Genomic DNA, 18,895 nt, shown 5'->3' on the forward strand with positions numbered 1-18,895 from the left:
AGATGTTAAGTCCCATAGTGCTCAGAGCCATTTGAACTCATTGTCGCACAGATGACAAAATGGGAGATATCAAAATAGACGACAGAGGGATAGAGAAACAATTAAAATCGCTCAAAAGAGGAAAGGCCGCTGGACTTGATGGGATACCAATTCCATTTTACACAGAGTACGCGAAGAAACTTGCCCCCCTTCTTGCAGCGGTGTACCGTAGGTCTCTAGAAGAGCGTAGCGTTCCAAAGGATTGGAAAAGGGCGCAGGTCATCCCCGTTTTCAAGAAGGGACGTCGAACAGATGTGCAGAACTATAGACCTATATCTCTAACGTCGATGAGTTGTAGAATTTTGGAACACGTATTATGTTCGAGTATGATGACTTTTCTGGAGACTAGAAATCTACTCTGTAGGAATTTGCATGGGTTTCGAAAAAGACGATCGCATGAAACCCAGCTCGCGCTATTCGTCCACGAGACTCACAGGGTCACAGACACGGGTTCATAGGTAGATGCCGTGTTTCTTGACTTCTGCAAGGCGTTCCAAACAGTTCCCGACAGTCGTTTAATGAACAAAGTAAGAGCATATGGACTATCAGATCAATTGTGTGACTGGATTGAAGAGTTCCTAGATAACAGAACGCAGCATGTCACTCTCAATGGAGAGAAGTCTTCTAAAGTAAGAGTGATTTCAGGTGTGCCGCAGGGGAGTGTCATAGGACCGTTGCTACTCACAATATACATAAATGACGTTGTGGATAACATCGGAAGTTCACTGAGACTATTTGCGGATGATGCTGTAATATATCAAGAGATTGCAACAATGGAAAATTGTACTGAAATGCAGGAAGATCTGCAACAAATTGACACATGGTGCATGGAATGGCAATTGAATCTCAATGTAGACAAGTGTAATGTGCTGCGAATACATAGAAAGAAAGATCCCTTATCATTTAGCTACAATATAGCAGGTCAGCAACTGGAAGCAGTTAATTCCATAAATTATCTGGGAGTAGGCATTAGGAGTGATTTAAAATGGAATGATCATATAAAGTTGATCGTCGGTAAAGTAGATGCCAGACTGAATGGTTCAAATGGCTCTGAGCACTATGTGACTTAACATCTATGGTCATCAGTCCCCTAGAACTATTTAAACCTGAATGGTTCAAATGGCTCTGAGCACTATGTGACTTAACATCTATGGTCATCAGTCCCCTAGAACTATTTAAACCTAACTAACCTAAGGAAATCACACAACACCCAGTCACATCACGAGCCAGAGAAAATCCCTGACTCCGCCGGGAATCGAACCCGGGAACCCGGGCACGAGAAGCGAGAACGCTACCGCACGACCACGAGCTGCGCACTGCCAGACTGAGATTCATTGAAAGAATCCTAAGGAAATGCAATCCGAAAACAAAAGAAGTAGGTTACAGTACACTTGTTCGCCCACTGCTTGAATATTGCTCACCGGTGTGGGATCCGAACTCGATAGGATTGATAGAAGAGAGAGAGAAGATCCAACGGAGAGCAGCGCGCTTCGTTACAGGATCTTTTTTTTTTTTTTTTTTTTTTTTTTTTCATCAGTCTACTGATTGGTTTGATGCGGCCCGCCACGAATTCCTTATCTGTGCTAACCTCTTCATCTCAGAGTAGCACTTGCAACCTACGTCCTCAATTATTTGCTTGATGTATTCCAATCTCTGTCTTCCTCTACAGTTTTTGCCCTCTACAGCTCCCTCTAGTACCATGGAAGTCATTCCCTCATGTCTTAGCAGATGTCCTATCATCCTGTCCCTTCTCCTTATCAGTGTTTTCCACATATTCCATTCCTCTCCGATCCTGCTTAGAACCTCCTCATTCCTTACCTTATCAGTCCACCTAATTTTCAACGTTCGTCTACAGCACCACATCTCAAATGCTTCGATTCTCTTCTTTTCCGGTTTTCCCACAGTCCAGGATCATTTAGTAATCGCGAAAGCGTTACGGAGATGATAGATAAACTGCAGTGGAAGACTCTGCAGGAGAGACGCTCAGTAGCTCGGTACGGGCTTTTGTTGAAGTTTCGAGAACATACCTTCACCGAGGAGTCAAGCATTATATTGTTACCTCCTACGTATATCTCGCGAAGAGACCATGAGGATAAAATCAGAGAGATTAGAGCCCACACAGGGGCATACCGACAATCTTTCTTTCCACGAACGATACGAGACTGGAATAGAAGGGAGAACCGATAGAGGTACTCAAAGTACCCTCCGCCACACACCGTCAGGTGGCTTGCGGAGTATGGATGTAGCTATACCAACAACCCTGTGTATTTACCTGTAGTTAAGTTTTCGTGCATTGGAAATATTATTCTGATATTGACTTGGACGTCTGGTCCACAACAACTATATTTCACTTTTAATTTAAAAAACTATTTTTAGACTCTTACTTACATAATATACAAATTGGAATACACCAAAATATAAGTCTCAGTAAACCCAAAGAATAATCACAACGTGATGAATTATAGTCTTGAGACGTTTATATTCTGACATCATTAGACAGCAAGATTTTAAATCTACCAGACTTGTGCTTATATCTTCTGGACATTATTTCTCCAATGTAAGTTTTGTAGTCTGTCTGTGCAAGCCCTGTTACTTCGTCTTCAGTCATATACATGTACACATTTAACATACGTCAGTCAGTTTCAGATCCTCCTGAGAATAGCTTAAAACCAGAAACAGATAGTGAAGTAAATAAAGTTGTACAGAGCTACTGGAGCAGCCTTTTCATTAGTATCAAAAGTACTTTCGTTAGTTATGAGTGAATGGTCACTACTAATTTTAGTGCAAAATCAAGCACTAAGAACTTCTGACAACTTCCAGTAGTTACAGACAGCGAGAAATGCTAGCAGCATCATGATAATTAGAATGTGTTTCCCATCGCAGAAACTACAGTCACCGAAAGAAGCAATTACTGATGAATAGGCTGAGCCTGAAGTTATAGAACCAAGTCGCAAATTTGGAGCACTGGTATGCATAGCCCAAGAACTTTTGCAGTAAGAAAAAAGGGAAGTAACTGAAAGTTTTGAGAGTTGCTACCAGAAGAAAATGAAAAAAATGTGACCAGGAGCCATAAGGAGGGAGATCAATTGTGGCTGTGGTTCGCAAAAGGAAAACTAATTTTACTGCACACATATTAGGAAGGAAGAATCAGTGGCACTATCTCGATGAAGAGAAAATGGAATAGCTCCTGGCCACAAAATAAGTGGTCAGTTACTGGATGATTTAAATGAAGGAAAAGGAAGATAGAGAAAAGTGAAGATTTTTAATGTATTTCTGTCCAGTGTTGTCTATCATACTGACAGACATTAGAGAGAGACAGAGAGAGAGAAAGTTTGTGTGTGTGTGTGTGTGTGTGTGTGTGTGTGTGTGTGTGTGTGTGTGTGTGCACTGGTTTTTAATAGCAGCTGATGGTGACCGGCGTTCACCTTCAAGATTTGTTAAACTTTCAGTTTGTTACAAGACAAAGACAAATATTCAAAGATAAAAGACAGATAGGTTATCTTATCAAAAGAGGTTATCCTGAAGTGATTGTGATGATATCCAAGATAAATATTATGTTATTTTGCACTTTGGTGGATGAAAATTTTGGTGACCAGCTACAAGTAGACAGCTGGGCAGATTCTGTTCTGATTAATTGGGTTATTTGCCATAATTGGGCACCATTTCTCTAGTGTGTCATGGGTCAAACTCAGCCAAACGTCTACTAACAAAGACTCCAACTAAAAGCCACTTATTATGTTAAGAATGAAGTTTTGAATGAGCTTCCAGTAGATGTTAAAGTGCCTTATATCAAGCCTGGTTGGATCTCTCTTATAATTCTATACAATTTTCTCTGGGAGTTTTCTTACACCTTACTGGCCAGCTAAGGTCCTTCATCTCACCAACCTAATTGTTTGCTACTGACTATAGTTGCTGTTTCATAATACTCTCTTTTCCATACTAAAAAGAAACACACACACTTGCCAAAAATGTTCCTTTGCAAATGCATTCCACTGTTGAGTAATGCTTACTTTCTCTAATACATGCAAACTCCATGTGCTGTCGGAAAGTAATACTTGTCAGGTCCCTTCAACTGTCAGCTTCATTGTACTGCTATCACCCTGATCTGCAGGCAAAAACAAGCTATGGATGCCTGTCTGGTCTCTGTGGTATGCACAATGATTAGGGAATGTCTCTACCTGGCACTGCATTTTTCACTGAGATGTGTATCTACATGTGACATACTAGTCTTCTCACACAGATGTGTTACAAATGGGTTATGAGGAAGAAAGTGGATGTATGGCATAGGTGGAGAGCTGGTGTTAAAGTTTGGAATAAGAATTTGTCAGTTTTAAATCAGAGATTTAGGGTAATTGAACAGGATCTGTTTGTGCCTGTAGTGAGAGCTGAGTTCAGTAGGACTTGAGATGCTGCACTTGGAAGAGGCCTAATGGGAGGGTGTATCACATAAGAGTATCTAGGTGAAAGAAATGAAATGAGAGTGGTCCTGGAAGTATGTAGAAGTGGCTTTCTGGTGAAATACTGGATTAGCAGCCGGGGTGGTGTATTAATAATATGGGTACTTCAGAAAGGTATATTTTTTTAAGGAATTTGTTACAACACAGTTTATAGCTTCTTGGTGCATTTGGGATGTGGTGAATTTTTTTGGATTGATTTGCATGTCAATGGAGCGGATGGATTTTGTAGAAGATAGATTTACTTTATACTTGTAGGTGAAGGTCATATGGGACACATAACAGATATTTCTTTTGGGTGCAGGTTTCAGATGTGGACAATGTTATGAAATGTTGGAATTGCAATGGTGGCTATTTACATTTCTGGTTTAGATGATTATTATAGTAAGGCATTTTAGCAATAGTATGGATGGGCTTATGATCATGAAGGTTCTAAATGGGGTAGAAAATAACGCTACCATACTTTATGAGGTTATCAGTGCTTGCTGGAGATTCTAAAAATACATACAAGAAATATGAGACCTGTGTTTTTGCTGCTGTAGAGATCATCTCAGATCTGAGATTCAGGATGGGAGCTACATTCCCAATCAGCCACCTAGGATGTGATGTCAGAATCACACACCTTGATTTTAGCAGTGAGTGTTGGTGGATAGTGTAGAGGCTGAACTGTATAGGACCTGAGTGACAAAGATGGAGCTATGATTCTTGAGAACCAGTGATTATGAAGGAGATTTTGAACAGCAGGATGTAGTGGAATTCTGTTTCTGAAAATTTTATGATTTCAGAGTCTTTCTATGGCACAAGTTTTGTCATGTTGGGATTAGAGAGATACCATTTTTGTGTCTAAGAGCAGTCATATGGTTTGAGATGTTTTGGTCACATTAGTTTAGGACAAAGGAATTGTTGGAGCAAAAGTATGTAGAAAGATAAGTGTGTACAATCCACAGTTTCAGCTTCATCAGATTCATACAGAGCTTTTTTAACTTCCCATACAACTGATGTTTCGGTTCACTGTCATTTGTAAGACTTTTTTTTTTTTACAAGGTTTTCAGTGAAGTTGGTAGCTCAGGCAAGAGGAAGGATTTACAGCAACCAGTCACTGTCTATGGTTCTTAGCCTTCACCAGTTTCAGATGTATTCATGTCCATTGGCAGAAGGTGCACATTTACTTTAATGTTGCGGTCATCAGACTGAAGACTAGTTTCGTACAGTGGTCGCTCTATACAATCTCCTCCTACCCTCTCCACTCTCTCTCTCTCTCTCTCTCTCTCTCTCTATCTATCTATCTATCTATCTATCTATCTATCTATCTATCTATCTTCCCCGCAGTATCAAACTGATAGTTTCTTGATGCATCTGGATATCAGCTCATCCCTTTTTTGTCAAGTTGAGCCATAAATTTATTTTCTCCCTAATTCCAATCACTTAGTTATCCATACTACCCACATAATCTTCAGTCTTCTCAGCTTATTTTCTACATGTAATGAATAGCCTGTCTAATATCTGTTCTTGACATTCAAATGTTCTTCTTCCTTTTCATAAGTGTGGCTATTGAAATATTAGCACAGTGCAACATAAACACAATTTGCATGTCTTTTGCATGTGGGCTGTGCTGTAGCCTCATGTGTAGAAGAAATGAAAGGTAGTTTGTGATATATTGTGTGTTGGTTATGACAGTGGTAGGTGACAATATGAAAAGCACTTGAAGAGTTCTTAACGTGATTCAGTGGCAAGCAAGGAAGCTTTATCTCATGATGCACAGTAACTCAGACACCAGCCTTGTATAGATACTGTATGCATCAATATGGGATCCTAGCTTCCTTGAATTCTCATGACTAGCTTGTCCTCCAAAATTAAAACCTATAGTGAATGGACATGCACCATTTCAGACAGTATGAAAGAACATTCAAACTACATATGGAGGATACTGGCACCACTTACCAACCTGAGATAAATATCTCTAAAACTAGGTAAATAGTAAACATGAATGTACAGCTGGAGAACTGGCTTTCACTTGATAACTTTCTTATTTCACCTGAGACATGGTTAGATCTGATGTAGAATTTAAACAAAGCATTCAAACTCTGTCTTTAAGGCCACATTCTGACTTTATCTCAGTAGATTCCCCTAGAACAATGCCTCAGTAGTTTCAAGCGAAAGCCAAAATCTTTGCATTGAAGTGCACAGGATGACGAGTGTAAAAGCAATGTTCCAGAGTCTCAGATTTGCCGACCTGATATAAACAAGAAGAAGACTGTATCCACCCCATAGAAATTTATCTAATAGGGGTGAAGATCTAAAATTGCATTTTAGCTAGAACTCAACTGGGGACACTACCTATGAAGTATCTTAGCATCTGTGAAGGATCGGCAACCCATTCTTCCTCAAGAACTGAAACCTGAGAGGATGGTCATATTCGACAGTGGGATCTGCAGTGAAGTATATGTTGTAACTCATTATAGAGGTGTTCCATTTGGTTCAGGTCAGGACTGCGGATAGGCCACTCAACTTCAGGAATGTTATTGGCCACAAAACAATGCCTCATAGATGCTCCTTCATGACATGGTGCATTGTCATGCTGATACAAACTATCTTGTCTCCAAACTGCTGCTCTACTGTGCTCAGTACACAGTACTGTAAAATGTGTTCATATCATTTCATATTTCATTAAGCAAAATAGTGAGAACATGCTCTAACCACTGAAATCGCTGCCCTACCATAACATCACTTCCTTCATACCTTATTGTTGGTACAATACATCACTGCAGGTAACATTCTCGAGGCCCTCACCAAATCAAAACCCTTTAATTAGATTGCTACAGGGTAGAGTGTGAATCATCACTCTAAATCACTCATTTCCAGTTATCCACTGTCCACTGGCCTCACTCCTTACACCCACTCAAATGTCACTTAGCACTAACTGCAGAACTGTATGGCTTATGAGGAGATGCTCAACCATTGTATCCCATTTTTTTAGCTGCTTGTGCACAGTCATTGTGCTAGATGGATTGTGAATAGAACTTTGGAACTCATGAGTGATTACTTTAACAGATTTCATGTGGTTTTTTACAATCACCCTCTGAAATGCTCAATGGTCGTGTCCATCAGTACATGAGGTCTGTCTGGTCTTTGCTTAGCTGTGGTTATTCATTCACCTTTCCACTTCACAGTCACGTTACCAGCAATCAACTTGGGCAGCTTTAGAAGGGCTGAAATGCCTCTGATGGGTTGGGATGGGTTGGATTGTTTAGGAGAAGAGACCAAACAGCAAGGTCATCGGTCTCATCGGATTAGGGAAGGATGGGGAAGGAAGTCAGCCGTGCCCTTTCAAAGGAACCATCCTGGTATTTGCCTGGAGCGATTTAGGGAAATCACAGAAAACCTAAATCAGGATGGCCGGAAGCATGATTGAAGCATCATCCTCCCAAATGCGAGTCCAGTGTGTTAACCACTGTGCCACCTCACTCGGCTACTTCTGATAAATATGTTACTTTGGTGACATCCAATGAGTAGTCCTAGACCTAAGTCACTGAGCTCTGCTGTCACTGCTTCTCTACTGACAGTAAAATACTTCAGGTCTCCTTTTATACTAGCAGGTCAGGTGTCTGATGGTCAATTCCTCATTCGATAGAGATATCTGTATACTTTTGATCAGATGTTTTACAAGGGTTTGCTTCCACCATGACTTCAGCACAGTTCCCAAACTGCCTCCAAGTCAAGGAAACTGCATTATTTCTCATGAACAAAGCAAGGCACAGAATTTCCCATAGAGCTCAGCAGTGCTAAACCTGTGGTTTAGTAGAAGCATCACTAACAATGCACAAGAATTATCCAGATTCCAAGGCGAATTACTTCTTTCTCCCCCTCCCACCATTGTTGACACCCATCCTTATATTCAATACAATAATCTTTAATGGTCCTGATAGCCTCTCCCTTATACACCAGGTTGCATCTGCATGGGATCCAATTGATGCCTGCCTAGAGCAGAGCTGAACTATTCCTCTTGGGCACTAAAAGAGCTCTGAACCTGGAGAAATGTTGGAAAACACTTCTCTCGTAATTTTTTCTCAAAACATGACAAAATTTAATTAAATTTCTTCCTGTATAACACAAAAAGTTTTTTCTTCCACAGTCTCCTCACACATTTGAACTTAATGTTGGTTTGTAGTGCAATGTGCATCACATCTGCCCTAGTGGGCAGATGAGATAACCATGCAGGTGGAAGTTTTTCAGGTTCAAAACTGACCTGATCTCCATATGAAGTACCCCACCACATTGATCAAGATAGTGGCAGCTATCAACAGAGAGCAATCTGAGTACACTACCAAAACAAACATAATTAATTACCATTTATCATCAATGCTACCCACTCATGATCCATGGAACTTGGCATTGGTGGGGTGGCTTGCATGCCTGAATGATACAGATAGCCATACCACAGGTGCAATGACAACGGATGGGTACCTATTGAGAGGTCAGACAAATGTGTGCTTCCTGAAGTGGGGTAGTAATCTTTTCGGTAGTTGCAGGGGTAACAATCTGGACCATTGACTGATATGGCCTTGTAACATCAACCAAAATGACCTTGCTATGCTGGCACTGTGAAGAGCTGAAAGAAAGGGGAAACTTCAGCCATAATATTTCCTGAGGGTTTGAAGCTCTACTGTATGGTTACATGATGATGGCATACTCTTGGGTAAAATATTGTGGAGGTAAAATAGTCCCCCACTCATATCTCAAGGTGGGACTCCTCAAGAGGATGTCATTGTCAGGAGAAAGAAAACTGGTGTTCCACAGACTGGAGTGTGGAATGATCCCTTAATTGGACAGTTAGGTTGGAAAATTTTAGAAGAGCAATAGATAGGTTAACGTCAGATATAGTGAGAATTAGGGATATTTTGTGGCAGGAGGGACTTAACTTGTGGTCAGGTGAATAAAGGTTTATACATACAAAATCAAATATGGGTAATGCAGGTGTAGGCTTAATAACAAATAAGAAAATAGGAATGAGGGTACGCTACTATGAACACCATAGAGAATGAATTATTATAGCCAAGATAGACACAAAGCCCACCCCCACTGCAGTAGTAAAAGTTTATATGCCAACTAGCTCTGCAGACGATGAAGAGATTGAAGAAATGTACAATGAGATAAAAGAAATTATTCAGATAGTTATGGGAGATGAAAATTTAATAGTGATGGTGACTGGGATGTAATAGTAAAGAAAGGTTAAAGTACTATAAAAAAGATTGTATATGTGGTAGTGCTCTAGAGACACTAGAAGGTTTCAGACTGATTATATAATAGTGAGACAGAGATTTCACAACCAAATTTTAAACTGAAAGTTATATCCAGGGGCAGATGTGAAATCTGACCACAATTTATTTGTTATGAGCTGTACATTAAAACTGAATAAATTGTGAAAAGTTAGAAATTAAGGACATGAGACCTGGATAAACTGAAAGAATCAGAGGTTGTTGAGAGTTTCAGATGGAGTATTAAAGAATGATTGATGAGAACAAGGGAAAGAGATACAGTAGAAGAAGAATGGGTAGCTTGAAAAGATGAAATAGTGATGGCAGCAGAGGATCAAATAGGTAAAAAGGAGAGAACTTGTAGAGATCATTGAGTAACACAAGAGATATTGAATTTAATTGATGAAAGGAGAAAATATAGAAATGCAGTATATGAAGCAGGTGAAAGAGAATACAAATGTTTGAAAAATGAGATTGACAGGAAGTTCAAAACAGCTAGGCAGAAATGGTTAGGGGAAAAGTGCTAAAGATTTAGAAGCATATATCACTAGGGAACACACAGATACAGCAAACTGAAAAATTAAAGAGGTCTTTGGAGAAAAGAGAACTATCTGTATGAATATCAAGAACTCAGAAGGAAACCAGTCTGCAGCAAAGAAGGGAAATCTGAAAGGAGGAAGGAGTACATATAGGGTCTATACAAGGAAGAAATACTTGAGGACAGTATTATAGAAATGAAAGATGACATAAATGAAGATGAGATGAAAGATATGATACTGCAAGAATAATTTGATAGAGGACAGAAAGACCAAGGTTGAAACAAGTTCCTGGGAGTAGGTGCGATTCCTTCGGAACTGCTGATAGTCTTGGGAGAGCCAGCCATGCCAGCCAGCTGCGGGCAGCACTGACTTCGGTTGCACAGCTTGAGGCTGTTGCCAATGGGCACCACCGTGGGGAGCCGGACTTGGGTATCACAGGGATGTCAACCTCATCCCGTCTGTCCCCAGATCACTCTGCCGCTGTGGCTGCCCCTGTTGCTGCCTGCAGTGGGGCTGAGCCCTCGCCTGTGGTTGATTGGGAGGTCGTTCCAAGGCATGGCAGGCAGCGAAAGACATCCCCAGAGGCTGATCAGAAAGCCTCCCCGGTGCGTCTGACAAACAGGTTTCAGGTACTGTCTCTGGCTGAGCCAGATGCAGCTGCCTGCCCTGTTTCAGAGGATGATTCTCAGCCTTCAAGGTCCGGGCAATCACAGAGGGTGGGCTTATTGGTAGTTGGGAACTCTAATGTTAAGCGCGTAATGGGGCCCCTTGGGGATATGGCGCCTAAGGAGGGGAAGAAATCCAGGGTGCACTCCGTGTGCATTCCGGGTGGAGTCATTCCTGATGTGGAAAGGGTCCTTCCGGATGCCATGAAGAGCACAGGGTGCAGCCAGTTGCAGGTGGTGGCACATGTCGGCAATAATGATGTCTGTCTCTTTGGCTCTGAGGAAATTCTCTCTGGATTCCAGCGGCTATCTGATTTGGTGAAGGCTGCCGGTCTTGCTTACAAGATGAAGGCAGAGCTCATCATTAGCAGCATCATTGACAGAACCGACTCTGGACCTTTGGTGCAGAGCTGGCTGAAGGGTCTGAATCAGAGGCTCAGACGGTTTTGCGACCATGTTGGCTGCAGATTCCTCGACTTGCGCCATAGGGTGGTGGGGTTTCGGGTTCCGCTGAATAGGTCAGGAGTTGACTACACTCAGCTGGCAGCTACACGGGTAACGGAGGCTGTGTGGCGTGGACTGGGCGGTTTTTTAGGTTAGAGGGCCTCGGGAAAGTACAGTGTGGGCTGCAATCTCAAAGGGTGCATGGCAAATACAGGACGTGCTTGAATCAAGCAACAGTCGGAACTGTAGTTGTAAATTGTTGTAGTTGTGCTGGGAAAGTCCCTGAGCTTCAAGCGCTAATAGAAAGCACAGAAGCTGAAATCGTTATAGGTACAGAAAGCTGGCTAAAGCCTGAAATAAGTTCTGCAGAGATTTTTACGAAGTCTCAGACGGTGTTCAGGAAAGATAGATTAGGCAGAATTGGTGGTGGAGTGTTTGTGTCTGTCAGTAGTGGTTTATCTTGTAGTGAAGTTGAAGCAGATACTCCGTGGAAATTGGTATGGGTGGAGGTTATACTTAACAGCCGAACTAAGTTAATAATTGGCTCCTTCTACCGACCCCCAGACTCCGATAATATAGTTGCTGAACAGTTCAGAGTAAATTTGAGTCTCGTAACAAATAAATACCCCACTCATACGGTTATAGTTGGTGGGAACTTCAACCTTCCCTCGATATGTTGGCAAAAATACTTGTTCAAAACCGGTGGTAGGCGGAAAACATCTTCCGAGATTGTCCTACATGCTTTCTCCGAAAATTATTTCGAGCAATTAGTCCACGAACCCATGCGAATTGTAAGTGGTTGCGAAAACACACTTGACCTCTTAGCCACAGACAATCCAGAGCTAATAGAGAGGATATAGGGATTAGTGATCACAAGGTCTTTGTAGCTAGGCTCAATACCGTTTCTTCCAAATCCACCAGAAACAAACGCAAAATACTTTTATTTAAAAAAGCGGATAAAGTGTCACTAGAAGCCTTCCTAAGAGACAATCTCCATTCCTTCCGAAATGACTGTGCAGATGTAGACGAGATGTGGCTCAAATTCAAAGATATAGTAGCAACAGCAATTGAGAGATTCATACCTCATAAATTGGTAAGAGATCGAACTGATCCCCCATGGTACACAAAACAGGTCCGAACGCTGTTGCAGAGGCAACGGAAAAAGCATGCGAAGTTCAGAAGAACGCGAAATCCCGACGATTTGCAAAAATTTACAGACGCACGGAATTTGGCACGGACTTCAATGCGAGATGCCTTTAATAGGTTCCACAACGAAACATTATCTCGAAATTTGGCAGGAAATCCGAAGAAATTCTGGTCGTATGTAAAGTGCACAAGCTGCAAGACACAGTCAATACCTTCGCTGCGCAGTGCCGATGGTACTGTTACCGACGACTGTGCCGCTAAAGCGAAGTTACTGAAAGCAGTTTTCCGAAATTCCTTCACCAGAGAAGACGAATGGAATATTCCAGAATTTGAAACACGAACAGCTGCTAGCATGAGTTTCTTAGAAGTTGATACCTTAGGGGTTGCGAAGCAACTCAAATCGCTTGATATGGGCAAATTTTCAGGTCCAGATTGTACACCGATTAGGTTCCTTTCAGATTACGCTGATACAATAGCTCCCTACTTAGCAATCATATACAACCGCTCGCTCACTGATAGATCTGTACCTACAGATTGGAAAATTGCGCAGGTCGCACCAGTGTTTAAGAAGGGTAGTAGGAGTAATCCATCGAACTACAGACCTATATCATTGACGTCGGTTTGTATGAGGGTTTTGGAGCATATACTGTATTCAAACATAATGAATCACCTCGAAGGGAACGATCTATTGATACGTAATCAGCATGGTTTCAGAAAACATTGTTCTTGTGCAACGCTATCGACAGGGGCTCTCAAGTTGATTCCGTATTTCTAGATTTCCGGAAAGCTTTTGACACCGTTCCTCACAAGTGACTTCTAACCAAGCTGTTGGCCTATGGGGTATCGTCTCAGTTGTGCGACTAGATTCGTGATTTACTGTCAGGAAGGTCGCAGTTTGTAGTAACGGACGGCAAATCAATGAGTAATACTGAAGTGATATCAGGTGTTCCCCAGGGAAGCGTCCTGGGACCTCTGCTGTTCCTGATCTATGTAAATGACCTGGGTGACAATCTGAGCAGTTCTCTTAGGTTGTTCGCAGATGATGCTGTAATTTACCCTCTAGTAAGGTCATCTGATGGCCAGTATCAGTTGCAAAGCGATTTAGAAAAGATTGCTGTATGGTGTGGCAGGTGGCAGTGGACGCTAAATAACGAAAAGTGTGAGGTGATCCACATGAGTTCCAAAAGAAGTCCGTTGGAATTCGATTACTCGATAAATAGTTCAATTCTCGAGGCTGTCAATTCAACTAAGTACCTGGGTGTTAAAATTACGAACAACTTCAGTTGGAAAGACCACACAGATAATATTTACGAATTGTGGGGAAGGCGAGCCAAAGGTTGCGTTTCATTGGCAGGACACTTAGAAGATGCAACATGTCAACTAAAGAGACAGCTTAACACTACACTCGTTCGTCCTCTGTTAGAATATTGCTGCGCGGTGTGGGATCCTTACCAGGTGGGATTGACGGAGGACATCGAAAGGGCGCAAAAAAGGTCAGCTCGTTTTGTATTATCACGTAATAGGGGAGAGAGTGTGGTAGATATAATACGCGAGTTGGGATGGAAGTCATTAAAGCAAAGACGTTTTTCGTCGCGGCGAGATCTATTTACGAAATTTCAGTCACCAACTTTCTCTTCCGAATGCGAAAATATTTTGTTAAGCCCAACCTACATAGGTAGGAATGATCATCAAAATAAAATAAGAGAAATCAGAGCTCGAACAGAAAGGTTTAGGTGTTCGTTTTTCCCGCGCGCTGTTCGGGAGTGGAATGGTAGGGAGATAGTATGATTGTGGTTCGATGAACCCTCTACAAAGCACTTAAATGTGAATCACAGAGTAATCATGTAGATGTAGATGTAGAAGAATTCCATCTGGAGAGCTAGATGCATAAAACAGGCAAAATAGACTCAGACTGCAAGAAGAATATAGTAATTTAAATTCCAAAAAAGGCAGGTGCTGACAGGTATGAATATTACCGAAATATTAGTTTATTAAATCATGGATGCAAATTTTTAACACAAATTCTTTACAAAAGATCCTGAGAAATGAAGGAACACATGAGGTAATACTGACTGTATGACTTATTTTAGAAGATAGGTTCAGGAAAGGTAAAACCTGCATTTATAGCATTTGTAGACTTAGAGGAAGCTTTTGACAATGTCGACTGGAATACTTTCTTTGAAATTCTGAGGGTATCAGGGGTAAAATACAGGGAGTGAAAGGCTATTTGCAGCTTGTACAAAAACTAGATGGCAGTTAGAGAGTTGAGGGGCATGAAAGGAAAGCAATGGTTGAGAAGGGAGTGAGACAGGGTTGTAGCCTATCCCCAATGTTATTCGGTCTGTACACTAAGCAAGCAGTAAAGAAAAGAAAAGAAAAATCTGGGGTAGGAATTACAGTCCAGGGTGAAGAAGTACAAACTTTGGGGTTTTCCAGAACGGAATGGACACAGTCTTGAAAGGAGGATATAACATGAACATCCACAAAAGCAAAACAAGGATAATGGGACATAGTTGAATTAAATCAGGTGATGCTGAGAATATCAGCTTAGGAGATGGGATACTTAAAATAATAGATGATTTTTGCTGTTTGGGCAGCAAAATAACTGATTAAGGCTGAAGTAGAAAGGATATGAAACACAGAGTGGCAATGGCAAGGAAAGTGTTTTTGAAGAAGAGAAATTTTTAACAGCGTGAATAGATTTAACTCTCCGAAAAAGTCTTTCCTAAAATTATTTGTATGGAAATGAAACATGGTCAATAAACAGCTTAACAAGAAGAGAATAGAAGCATCTGAAGTGTGGCACTACAGAAAAATGCTGAAGATTAGATGGGTAGATCATGCAACTAATGAGGAAGTACTGAATAGAATTGAAGAGCAAAGAAATGTTGCCACAACCTGACTAGAAGGACACAGTTGGTAGGACACATTCTGAGACATCAAAGGATCATCAATTTAGTACTAAATGGAAGTGTGGCGGGTAAAAATCATAAAGGGCAACCAAGAAATAAATACAGTAAGCAGATTCAGAAGGATGCAGGTTGCAGTAGTTACTCAGAGATGAAGAGGCTTGCATGGGATAGAGTAGCATAGAGAGCTGCATAAAACCAGTCTTCAGTCTGTTCCACAGATTCTATGAGAACTTGTCCTGACATATGAGTAAGTAATCAAAATATTTAGGCGTATTTCAGTTTGCAAAATACTAAAAAACTTGACACAAACTTTTATATTCATTATAGGCAATGGCAGCCAAGCAATGACAAAAGCATTAATAGTTTACCGTTAGCACTGGATGAACTGCATTAGTATTGCACTGATCTATAACAAATAATAATAATGAAAATAATAAAATAAACTGGGCATTTCAGTAACATTAAATGGACAATATCATTGTTGTTCCTAGTGCCATAGAGCTCAGTTGGAAGTTAGGCAGCCATTGTACTGTTACTAGAAAAAATACATCCACAGAGTACAATGGATTTCTTTTAGGTTATGTTTTTCTTCAAAACTGAATTTTGTTTGGTAGTGCAATAAACATTTTCGTGGCCACCACTGGGAAGCTATCCTAGATGTTGTGATGGTGAATTTTGTGCTACTTGCTTTATATGATATGGTTCAGCTCCACATGAATGGAGCAGTTAAATACATATTGGCTGTAAACAATTATACCTCATGATTTAACAAAAGTAAGTCTGCATTGGCCCCTTTTTTGTTATAAGTAATTATCGTCAGCACTTTCTTCTGTTGCAACAGCATATTCCTGCAACCAGTAGATGGGGCCCTTAACAGCAGTGTGTAGTTGATGTGGCCATGAAATAAGCCTCAGAGGACTGTTAGTAGTTACTCTTCTGTTATAATGCTTGTTAGTTTCCTCAGGAAGTAGACAAATATACACTGATATGGTTATAAGTTAATTTACTAACAATGAAAAATGCAGAATTATAACAGTTCCAGCATTGCCCAGTGCTCTAGTTTCCAGTGTCACAGAGGCTACCTCTAATTATCTGTGGTTTCTTTTTCATTTATCATCATCTTATTTTCTTTAAATTACTAGTTGACCTCACTGAACAGAACATCTGCTTGTGTTTGTTACTCTTCCTACTAGCAAACAATGTTGTGTATCTACAAACTGTAGAATGTGCCCATTTGAGTTTAAATCACTAACACAAATTAGAAACAACAGGGGCCCTATTATGGATCCATGTGTCAAACCATACAGTAACTTCTCTTCACATGAGACTGCTCTTTGGACCTAAACTACTTGATGTATGTCTGCTTACCCACAAGGTTCATCCTGACCAACACACCACACAAGGGAAAGTATCCATTGTTTCCCCCTTCATTGAAAAACAAATGTTTGAATCAACAGAATTAAGAGGCTGCAGAAAGATATACAGCCAGCCGGAGTGGCCATGCGGTTCTAGGTGCTACAGTCTGGTCGCAGGTTCAAATGCTGCCTCGAGCATGGATGTGTGTGATGTCCTTAGGTTAGTTAGGTTTAATTAGTTCTAAGTTCTAGGCGACTGATGACCTCAGAAGTTAAGTCACATAGTGCTCAGGGCCATTTTCAAAGATATACAAGTTCTCATGCCCTGATTCCAGACATTTGGTGTCATCCATGTACCAACAGAAGTGAGAAGATTTTAATCCAGCTTACTTCATTTCTCTTGCCTGAATATCCCATACAAAAATGTTATTGACAATTGGGGACAACATACTACCCATGGCCACACATTTAGTCAGTTCAAAGAACTGGTCTTTAAATAAAAGCAAACATTTGGAGGTTAAGATATGTTGAAAACATTTTGACAAATGTGACCAAATTTAACTCTCATTAGCCGCATCAATTTGCTCAGCTGAAAGCAAATAAAGAGGGTAATCATTCTAAAGTTCATGAATCTATCAGAATTATTTAGATACAACTGCTGCAATTAGTCTATAAATCCTACATAAAGCTAAATATGCATACATATTCTGCAAACCAATGTGAAGTGCTCAGGATGGTGCCACATGGTACCAACACGTTACTACTGCTGAAAGACTGAAGTTGACAATCAAAACTGAGATCAGAATTAATCTCGAATTCTGAGGTAGAGTGGGCATTATTGTGAAACTTTTGATAAAGTAACAGTTTTTCAGAATGTTCATAGTAGTTCACACTCCACAGCAAAGTGAGAGATTCATTCTGGAAACAAACATGAGACTGGGGCATAGCCAGTTCTTTTTTATTTTATTTCTGTTATGAGTGTGATTCTGGGAAGCTATGTTGGAAAGAATTTGTGAAGCTAGAATAGTAAGAGAAATGTGCAAGCAGAATTTAAACTGCAATGTTGAGTCATGAGTTCCACCTAAATGCTTCATTCAGCAAGAGCATTGCCTGTGAATGGCAAGAGTCTGGGTTTATGTTCCAGTCTATGTAGAGGTTTATTATGTCATGAAATGTCAGATTTTAGATGCTTCTTATGCTCTACCAAGAGTGAGATAAGAAAACTCAACAGTTTGTTCATCTCAGTACTTTTTTGTCTTAGAAAAAGTTCTGGTGAACAACTGATTATATCATTATACACATTTGAGTATTACAGTTATGTTAAAATGATTACACATAACATTTGAAAATGCACAAATGCGATGAAAAGATTTTTAGAATTATTTTGTTAATGTTGTAGTACTTAATTATGTAAAACTAACTTTTATAAGCAATGTAAGTTTTTTTTTCTACAACTTGGAATTGTGCTTCACATCAATACACACATTGTCCAGTTATAGCCTCTGAATGTTTCAAAACGTTGAAAGCAAGATGTAACTTTATTTTTAAAAAATGTTTCTTATGTATATGTTGCAGGTGTTTATTCTTTTGAGCCCTGTCATTCAACAAAGAACACTCATGGGATGAATGGTGTCCTTTTATGAAGCTATATGTGAAGAAGTTTTACTGAATATGTCAAGGAAGTTTTGTTGTTAAAATTTCTAAGAGAAACAGTGAAGAGTGAGAGACTTGAGAAATGTGTGTAATGAACTTTTAATGAAATAAATTTACATTTTTTTCCCCTTTCAATATATGAGACCTCCTGTAACTTTTCACACTGTTGACTTTTTCTGTAGTATTCAGTAGAATAGTTTTATTGTATAAATTAAACTCCCTCATTTATGTTTTTATTAAACACAGTTTTCTGTGTTAGGTATATACTGTACCCCCTTACTTTTTAATTATATTGTATTTCATACACCGCTTCTTTCATAGATTCATTTAAACTTTATTCTTGAGACTGTGAAATGCACCTGATAAACAATATTACACAATAGTCTACATATTTACAAAAGAACTGATATTGTAATGTCTACTCCACAGATTC

General features: G+C 40.1%; 1 protein-coding gene across 1 annotated transcript in view; it reads left to right on the forward strand.

Annotated features, from left to right (window-relative positions):
• The window catches only part of LOC124722779 (myrosinase 1-like), a 251,244-nt gene extending 232,571 nt beyond the window's left edge, over nucleotides 1–18,673 (forward strand). Inside the window, exon 12 of the mRNA XM_047247914.1 lies at nucleotides 18,385–18,673. The gene's annotated coding sequence lies outside the window, so the exon portion shown is untranslated. The remainder of the gene's footprint in view (nucleotides 1–18,384) is intronic.
• The last annotated feature ends 222 nt before the right edge of the window (nucleotides 18,674–18,895 follow it).

The sequence above is a fragment of the Schistocerca piceifrons genome, chromosome X (genome assembly GCF_021461385.2).
Source record: "Schistocerca piceifrons isolate TAMUIC-IGC-003096 chromosome X, iqSchPice1.1, whole genome shotgun sequence".
NCBI classification, from domain to species: domain Eukaryota; kingdom Metazoa; phylum Arthropoda; class Insecta; order Orthoptera; family Acrididae; genus Schistocerca; species Schistocerca piceifrons.